Consider the following 8,718-nt stretch of genomic DNA (forward strand, 5'->3'; position numbering starts at 1 on the left):
TAGTCCCAGCTACTTGGGAGACTGAGGCGGAAGAATCGCTTGAACCTGGGAGGCGGAGGTTGCAGTGAGCTGAGATGGTGCCATTGCACTCCAGCCTTGACAACAAGAGTGAAGCTTTGTCTCAAAAAAAAAAAAAAAAAAAAAAGAGGTTACAGGACAGACCTTTTCATTGCTTTGATGGAATTTAGATTTGAGGGGCAAAAAGTAACAGAACAACAAGGGTTCCCTGTGGAGGAGAGCCCGTTCCCTGAGGAGGGAGAGGCTTTTCAGTGGACCTGGGCACACTCCTGCCTGCCAGACCTGGCTTTGGGAACCAGATCACTATTGATGAGCTGCAAACCGCTGTCGGGCAGGCAGTGCCTTGGCTTCCTAATCGGTTATTGATGGCAGAAAAGGAAGAGGTTGATGACGGCTCAATCATTCTGGCCCAGGCAACCAGGGCTTTGGAGGATGTGACGGTTTTGGGGACAAACAGTGACACCTGGAAGGTGTTTGCGTCAATGTGGGCATCCATGTCCCCGCCTCCCCGGGATAGGGGACTGGGTAGCGGGAGGTGGGTTCTTGGGTTCTGGCCTCATCTTCTGTCTGAGAGTGGTGATGTGGCAGGACCACGAGGACGGCAGCCTGCAAGCTGCTTGAGGACTGGGCTGGAGCGGCCTCCCACCACCCCTGGGCCCAGGCCCAGCTGTCGAGGACAGAGGGTAACGGCTCCCCTTGCTCTGGCTTCCGCTTCTCTCCTCTGATGCCCACCTGTGTCTCCGAAGCAGTCAGTGGTTGTCAGCCCAGGCTTTGTATTTGGATCACCTGGTCTTAAGTGAGCCTCCCTCCTGGCCTCCCAAAGTGCTGGGAATAGAGGCATGGGCCACTGCACCTGGACTAACAGTGTTTTTAACTGGGAAAAATAATCCTAAAGGCTCCTCTGTGAGAAGATGAAAGGAGCCTTTTTTTCTTTATTTTTTTTTGAGATGGAGTCTCACTCTGTCACCCAGGCTGGTGTGCAATGGTGATCTTGGCTCACTACAACCTCTGCCTCCAGAGTTCAAGGGATTCTCCTGCCTCAGCCTCCCAAGTAGTTGGGATTACTGGCAAGCGCCATCATGCCTGGCTAATTTCTTTTTGTATTTTTTGTAGAGATGGTGTTTCATGGCCAGGCGTGGTGGCTCACGCCTGTAATCCCAGCATTTAGGGAGGCCGAGGCAGGCGGATCATAAGGTCAGGAGTTTGAGACCAGCCTGGCTAATACGGTGAAACGTGGTCTTTACTAAAAACACAAAAAAATTAGCGGAGTGTGATGGCCCATGCCTGTAATCCCAGCTACTTGGGAAACTGAGGCGGGAGAATTGCTTGAACCTGGAAGCCGGAGGTTTCAGTGAGCCGAGATCACGCCAGCTGGCATTTCACCATTTTGGCCAGGCTGGTCTCGAATGAGAGGAGTCTTTATTCCAGTGTGTTCCAGGCTGAGTGGCTCACCCTGGGCCCTGCAGGTAGGAGGTGAGGGAGCTGAACTGGGGACCCCTGGGGTCTTGGACTCCATGTGCTGCTGCCTCTTCTTGGCCCACAGCCTCCCCTCCCACCCTCTCCAGGAACCCGGTTCTGCTGAGTCTGTCTTCACTATGACCTCCAGCTCCTCCACTGTCCAGCTCCTCCCAGCCCACCTATCCCTCCCAGGGTTTGTCATCTCAGTTATGTGTGATACATGTAGATTGCTACCACTGTCCTGCTTCTGAACCTGCCAGACTGGTCCCAGGTCCCTGCAGGCCACTCCCACCCCTTCCTGAGCTCTGGTCTCCCACTCCCTGCAAAAACTGACAGGAAAGTTCCAAAAGTGACCAGTTGATTCAATTGCAAATTAATATTCTAAAGCTTGGTGGTTGCCTGGCGACTGTGAGGAATCATTTCTCTTTCACTCCCAAGGTCATGTGACGTCAGCCCTCTTTTCCCCACCGTGAACACAGATGCCTAAGTCCCCCTTCCGTCCTTTTCTCCTTTCCTCCGTCACTGGAGGATCTGTCACCCCATTCGGGGTCAGCCCCTCCACCAGGGCGCGTCATCTCAGATCCTCCTACCTGCTTAGAAACCATGTGCTTTCACTTTTTCATTCATTCATTCGTTCATGCATCTGTTTACTCAACACAAATTTTCCAAGTTCCTGCTTTGTGCCAGGCACTGTGCTGACCCTGGGGGTGACCAAGAGGGTCTTTTTTCCTTCTCTTCCCTTTATTTTGTTGTTTATTGAGTACAGGAGTGAGGTTGGAGTGACAGATGGCAGACTCAAGGGGCCATGGGGGAGGTTTCTTTTTTTTTTTGGAGACGAATCTTGCTCTGTTGCCCAGGCTGGAGTGGAGTGGCGCGATCTTGGCTCACTGCAATATATATATATATATATTTAAAGTAGAGACAGGATCTCCCTATACTGCCCAGGCTGGTCTTGAACTCTTGATTATAGTGGTTCTCCCACCTTGGCCTCCCAAATGGCTGGGATTTATAGGTATGAGCCACAGCACCTGGCCCGTTATTTTTTATATTTATTTTCTCTTGGATCCTGACAGAGTCTGCATTTTTATTTATTTATTTGTTTTTATTATTTAGCATGCAGTGACAGTTTACACACACACACACACACACATATTTTTTTTTGAGACAGAGTCTTACACTGTCACCCAGGCTGGAGTGCAGTGGTGTGATCTCAGCTCACCGAAACATCTGCCTCCTGGGTTCAAGCGATTCCCCTGCTTCAGCTTCCCAAGTAGCTGCGATTACAGGAGGCTGCCACCATGCCCAGCTAATTTTTGTATTTTTAGTAGAGACAAGGTTTCACCATGTTGGCCAGACTGGTCTTGGACTCCTGACCTCAGGTGATCCACCTGCCTTGACCTCCCAAGATGCTGGAATTACAGGCCTGAGCCACTGAGCCCAGCCAGATTATATATTTTTAACAAAACCCCAGGTGAGGCTGATGCTGCTGGTCTGCAAACCACACTTTGAATAGCTATAAATCACTTGACAGCTAATTGCATTATAAAACGTGATTTCAAATGGCCACCATTTAAATCCACAATATGAAAGCCCCAGTGAAAAGGAGATTGTGAGCAACCGCCCAAAGAACTGGCAGTACACACATCACCTTAACCAAGAACCCCTCTCTCATCAATTGTTTGAAATTTAAAAAGCCACTCTCTCAAATAGCACTCAAGCAGGAAATGAAAACCATGGAGTAATTAGAATATGACAGACCACAAGAATACTAAGAGAGGAGGGCCAGGCACTGTGGCTCACACCTGTAATCCCAGCACTTTGGGAGGCCGAGGTGGGCGGATCACGAGCTCAGGAGTTTGAGACCAGCCTGGCAAGCATGGTGAAACCCTGTCTCTATTATAAATACAAAAAATTAGCCAGGCATGGTGTCACGTGCCTGTAACCCCAGGTACTTGGGAGGCTGAGGCAGGAGAGTTGCTTGACTGGGAAGTGGAAGTTGCAGTGACCTGAGATCGCGCCCCTGCACTCCGGCCTGGGTGACAAGAGTGAGACTCTGTCTCAAAAAAACAACAAAAAACAAAAAAACCCCTAAGAGATGGTGCCAAATCTATTTATTTATTTTGAGGCAGGGTCTCTTTCACTCCCGTTGTTCAGGCTAGAGTGCAGCGGTGCAGTCTCGGCTTCCTGGGCTCAAGTGATTCTCCCCTGTAAGCCTCCTGCCAGCTGGGATTGCAGGCACACACCACTATACCTGGCTTTTTTTTTTTTTTTTTCAGCAGAGACAGGATTTTGCCACGTTGCTGGGGCTGGTCTCAAACTCCTAGGCTCAAGCAATCTGCCAGTCTTGGTATCCTAAAGTGCTGGGATTACAGGTGTGAACCACCACATCTGGCCCAAATCTAATTTAGAGCATTAAAAAGTATTCATGGCTGGTCATGCTGGATCATGCCAATAATCCCAGCACTTCGGGAGGCTGAGGTCGGAGGATCATTTGAGCTCAGGAATTTGAGACCAACCTGGGCAAGATTGTGAGACTCTGTCTCTACTTACAAAAAAAAAAAAAAAAAAAAAGGCTGGGTATGGTGGATCCTGCCTGTAATCCCAGCACTTTGGGAGGCTGAGGCTGGCGGATCATCCGAGGTCAGGAGTTCGAGACCAACTGGACCAACATGGTAGAACCCTGTCTCTACTACAAATACAAAATTAGCCAGGTGTGGTGGTGCATGCCTGTAATCCCAGCTACTCGGGAGGCTGAGGCAGGAGAATCACTTGAACCTGGGAGGCAGAGGTTGCAGTGAGCCGAGATCGTGCCATTGCACCCCAGCCTGCGCAAAAGAGCGAAACTCCGTCTCAAAAACCAAACCAAAACAAAACAAAAAAAAGAAATTGAACACTGGAGTTTTTGATAAAGCAGAGAAGCATCTGGCAAGGGTAATCATTCAAACAAGAGAAGCCACATGGGTTAGACATGAGAAAGAGGATTTAATATAAAAAAATTGAGATTAAAAAAATATTGACTGGGTGCGGTGGCTCAAGTCTGTAATCCCAGCACTTTGGGAGGCTGAGGCAGGTGGTTCACTTGAGGTCAGGGGTTCGAGACCAGCCTGGCCAACATGGTAAAACTCGTCTCTGTTAAACATACAAAAATTAGCTGGGTGTGGTGGTGGTCACCTGTAGTCCCAGCTACTCAGGAGGCTAAGGCAGGAAAATGGCTTGAACCCAGGAGGAGAAGGTTGCAGTAAGCTAAGATGGGGACACTGCATCCTAGCCTAGGTGACAGTGAGACTCCAACTAAAAAAAAAAAGTAAAATAAAAAAATCTCCCTTAAAACAGAGTGCGTGTTGGACAGGAGGTGCACACGCAGCAGCCGGGACCCCGCAGCACTCGGATGTCCATAGTGGGTCCCTCCATCCACAGCCACTACTGCCAGCCATCACCCAGCCACAGCAGCCCAGGTCATTGGACAGTTTAAATTGTCTTTAATCATAGTCCTTTATGGTTAATTTATACCCATAATGGACAATTAGTTAAAAACAGGAAGCAGAGGCAGCGCAGAGGCTGACAAATAGGGGACGACTGAGCATAAACATGACGCCCGTTGTGTGTCAAGTTATTGATTCTCGCTCCATTTCTGTGAACTAGGGGGAAACAAGCACAGGGGAGATAGATGCGGAGAGATTATGACTCCCCACCTTGGAGACAGAACCAAAGATTTTGCTGCTCAGCATCACCTGGGAGCCTGATAGACGTGCAGAATCTCAGGCCCTACCCCAGACCTACTGAATCAATCTTCGTTTTAACAAACAGTTTGAAGACCAGGTGCAGTAGCTCACGCCTATAATCCTAGCACATTGGGAGGCCAAGGTGGGATCACTTAAGCCCAGGAGTTCAAGATCAGCCTGGGTTGATCTATGACAACATAGTGAGATCTCATCTCTATCAAAAATACAAAAATTAGCCGGGCATGGTGGGGCATGCGTGTTGTCCCAGCTACTCAGGAGGCTGAGGCAGGAGGATCACTTGAGCCTGGGAGGCGGAGGTTGTAGCAAGCTGTAATCACACCACTGTACTCCATCCCAGGTAACACAGCCAGACCCTGTCTTGAAAAAAAAGGTTTGCTATAGCCGGGTGCAGTGGCTCATGCCTGAAATCCCAGCACTTTGGAAGGCTGAGGTGGGTGGATCACTTGAGGTCAGGAGTTTGAGACCAACCTGGCCAACATGTGAAACCCCACCTTTACTAAAAATACAAAAATTAGGCCAGGTGCAGTGGCTCACACCTGTAATCCCAGCACTTTGGGAGGCTGAGGCAGGTGGATCACGAGATCGGGAGATTGAGACCATCCTAGCCAACATGGTGAAACCCCCTCTCTACTAAAATACAAAAAATTAGCTGGGCTTGGTGGTGCGTGCCTATAGCTACTCGGGAGGCTGAGGCAGGGGAATTGCTTGAATCTGAGAGGCGCAGGTTGCAGTGAGCCAAGATCATGCCACTGCTCTCCAGCCTGGCGACAGAGCAAGACTCTGTCTCAACACCAACAAAAATTATCAGTTGGGCGTGGTGATGCCAGCCTGTAATCCCAGCTACTCGGGAGGCTGAGGCACAAGAATCGCTTGAATCCAGGAGGTGGAGGTTGCCGTGAGCACTGCATTCCAGCCTGGGTGACAGACTGTCTCAGAAAAAAAAAAAATTGAGACGCAGCAGTTTATACCATAAAATTAGCAGATGACTTTATTTATTATTATTTTTTTTTTGAGACTGAGTCTCGCTCTGTTGCCCAGGCTGGAGTGCAATGGCACAGTCTCGGCTCACTGCAGCCTCCACTGCCTGGGTTCAAGTGATTTTCCTGCCACAGCTAGGATTACAGGCGCCTGCCACCATGCCCGGCTAATTTTTGTATTTTATTTTATTTTTTATTTTTCTTTTTTCCCCACCCTACAATTTTTGAATTTTTATTAGAGACAGGGTTTCGCCATTTTGGCCAGGCTGGTTTCAAACTCCTGACCTCTGGCTGGGTGAGGTGGCTCACACCTGTAATCCCAGCACTTTGGGAGGCCAAGGTGGGTGGAACAGCTGAGGTTGGGAGTTCAAGACCAGCCTGACCAACATGGAGAAACCCTGTCTGTACTAAAAATACAAAATTATCTGGGAGTTGTGGCAGGCGCCTGTAATCCCAGCTACTGGAGAGGTTGAGGCAGGAGAAGCGCTTGAACCCAGGAGGTGGAGGTTGCAGTGAGCCAAGATGGCACCATTGCACTCCAGCCTGGGCAACAAGAGCAAAACTCCTTCTCAAAAAAAAAAAAAATCAAACTCCTGACCTCAGGTGATCCACTAGCCTCGGCCTCCTGAAGTGCTGGGATTATAGGCGTGAGCCACCACGCCCAGCCTAAATCTGCATTTTAATAGCAATGTGTTCTCATAACCGAACATGATGCAATATCACTTTCAATTTATTTGGCACTTTCTTTTTCTTTTTCTTTTTTTTTTGAGACAGGATCTCACTCTGTCATCCAGGCTAGAGTGCCTTAGTGTGATCATAACTCACTGCAGCCTCAAACTCTTAGGTTTAAGTGATCCTCCTGACTCAGCTTCCTGAGTAGCTGGGACTACAGGCACATACCACCACACTGGCTTGCTTTCTTCTTCCAGTAAAATATACAGTATTTATTAATGAGTCCCTGGGAGATCTACAAAATAAATAAATAAATAAACAAACGAACAAACGCTGTTTTGTTTTGTCACTTTTCTTTTGAGATGGCATCTCACTCTGTTGCCCAGGCTGGAGTGCAGTGGCACGACCTTGGCTCACTGCAACCTCCGCCTCCTGGGTTCAAGTGATTCTCCTGCCTCAGCCTCCCAAGTAGCTGGAATTACAGGTGGCTGCCACTGCACCCGGCTAATTATTTTGTAGTTGTTAGTAGAGATGAGGGTTCACCATCTTGGCCAGGCTGGTCTTGAACTCCTGACCTCATGATCCACCCGCCTCGGCCTCCCAAAATGCTGGGATTACAGGCATGAGCCAGCACACTCAGCCTTTTGTCATTTTTTTAAATGGTCAAAAGTCAAAATAGTCTTGGAATGGTATGATTACCACAGATTATACTTTAAATGTACTTTAGAGAAGGAAGAACCTATCATATAATTTACCAACCAATTATCTTTTACTTAAAATTCCTGGCATAGTCCAGGCATGGTGGCTCACGCCTGTAATCCCAGCACTTTGTGAGGCCAAGGCAGGAGGATCACTTGAGTCAAAGAGTTTGAGACCAGCCTGGGCAATATAGTGAGACCCTGTCTTTATCTACTTAAAATAAATAAATAAATAAAATAAAATTCCTAGCATACACCAGGAATATGATGAAAAACATCTAAAATTCTCAACTTGGTCCTCTAGATTGCTGATATATCAGGGAAAAGGATCATTGGGTCCAAAAAATGTCGGGACTCACTGAGAGAGATGGCAGCTGCTTGGCTGTGGGAAACAAGACAGAAGACAGTCACGTGGGTGACGCTGAAAAGCTCGCCCGGCTTTATGACAGTTCCTGGAGGTGCATGTGACCCAGGGTTTCCCAACCTCAGCAATGTTGATATTTTGAGCCAGATAGTTATTTATGTGGGGTAAGAGGCTGCCCCGTGGATCACAGGATGTTTAGCAGCATCTCTGACCTCTTCTTACTGGATACCAGTATCACTCATCTCTTCTCTCCCACCCCCACCCCAGGCAACTGACATTGTCTCCAGACTCTGAGAACTACTGATGCAATTCCAGCCTTTCCCTCCAGCTCTACCAAGTAGGGATGCAAAGGAGAGAGAGCAAGTCACATAATTTTTTTTCTTTTTTGAGACAGAGTCTTGCTCTGTTGCCCAGGCTGGAGTGCAATGGCGTGATCTTGGCTCTCTGCAACCTCTGTCTGCTGGGTTCAAGCAATTCTCCTGCCTCAGCCTCCCGAGTAGCTGGGATTAGAGGCATGTGCCACCATGCCCAGCTAATTCTTTTGTATTTTAAGTAGAGACTGGGTTTCAGCATACTGGCCAGGCTGGTCTCAAACTCCTGACCTCGTGATCCGCCCGCCTTGGCCTCCCAAAGTGCTGAGATTACAGGCATTGAGCCACTGTGCCTGGTCTAGTCACATAATTTAAAAAAGAAATTTTTTTTTTTTTTAAGACGGAGTTTCGCTCTTGTTACCCAGGCTGGAGTGCAATGGCGCGATCTTGGCTCACCGCAACCTCCGCCTCCTGGGT

This window comes from Aotus nancymaae, unplaced genomic scaffold (assembly GCF_030222135.1).
Source record: "Aotus nancymaae isolate 86718 unplaced genomic scaffold, 86718_ANA_hifiasm-v0.15.2.pri h1tg000089l, whole genome shotgun sequence".
NCBI classification, from domain to species: Eukaryota; Metazoa; Chordata; class Mammalia; order Primates; family Aotidae; genus Aotus; species Aotus nancymaae.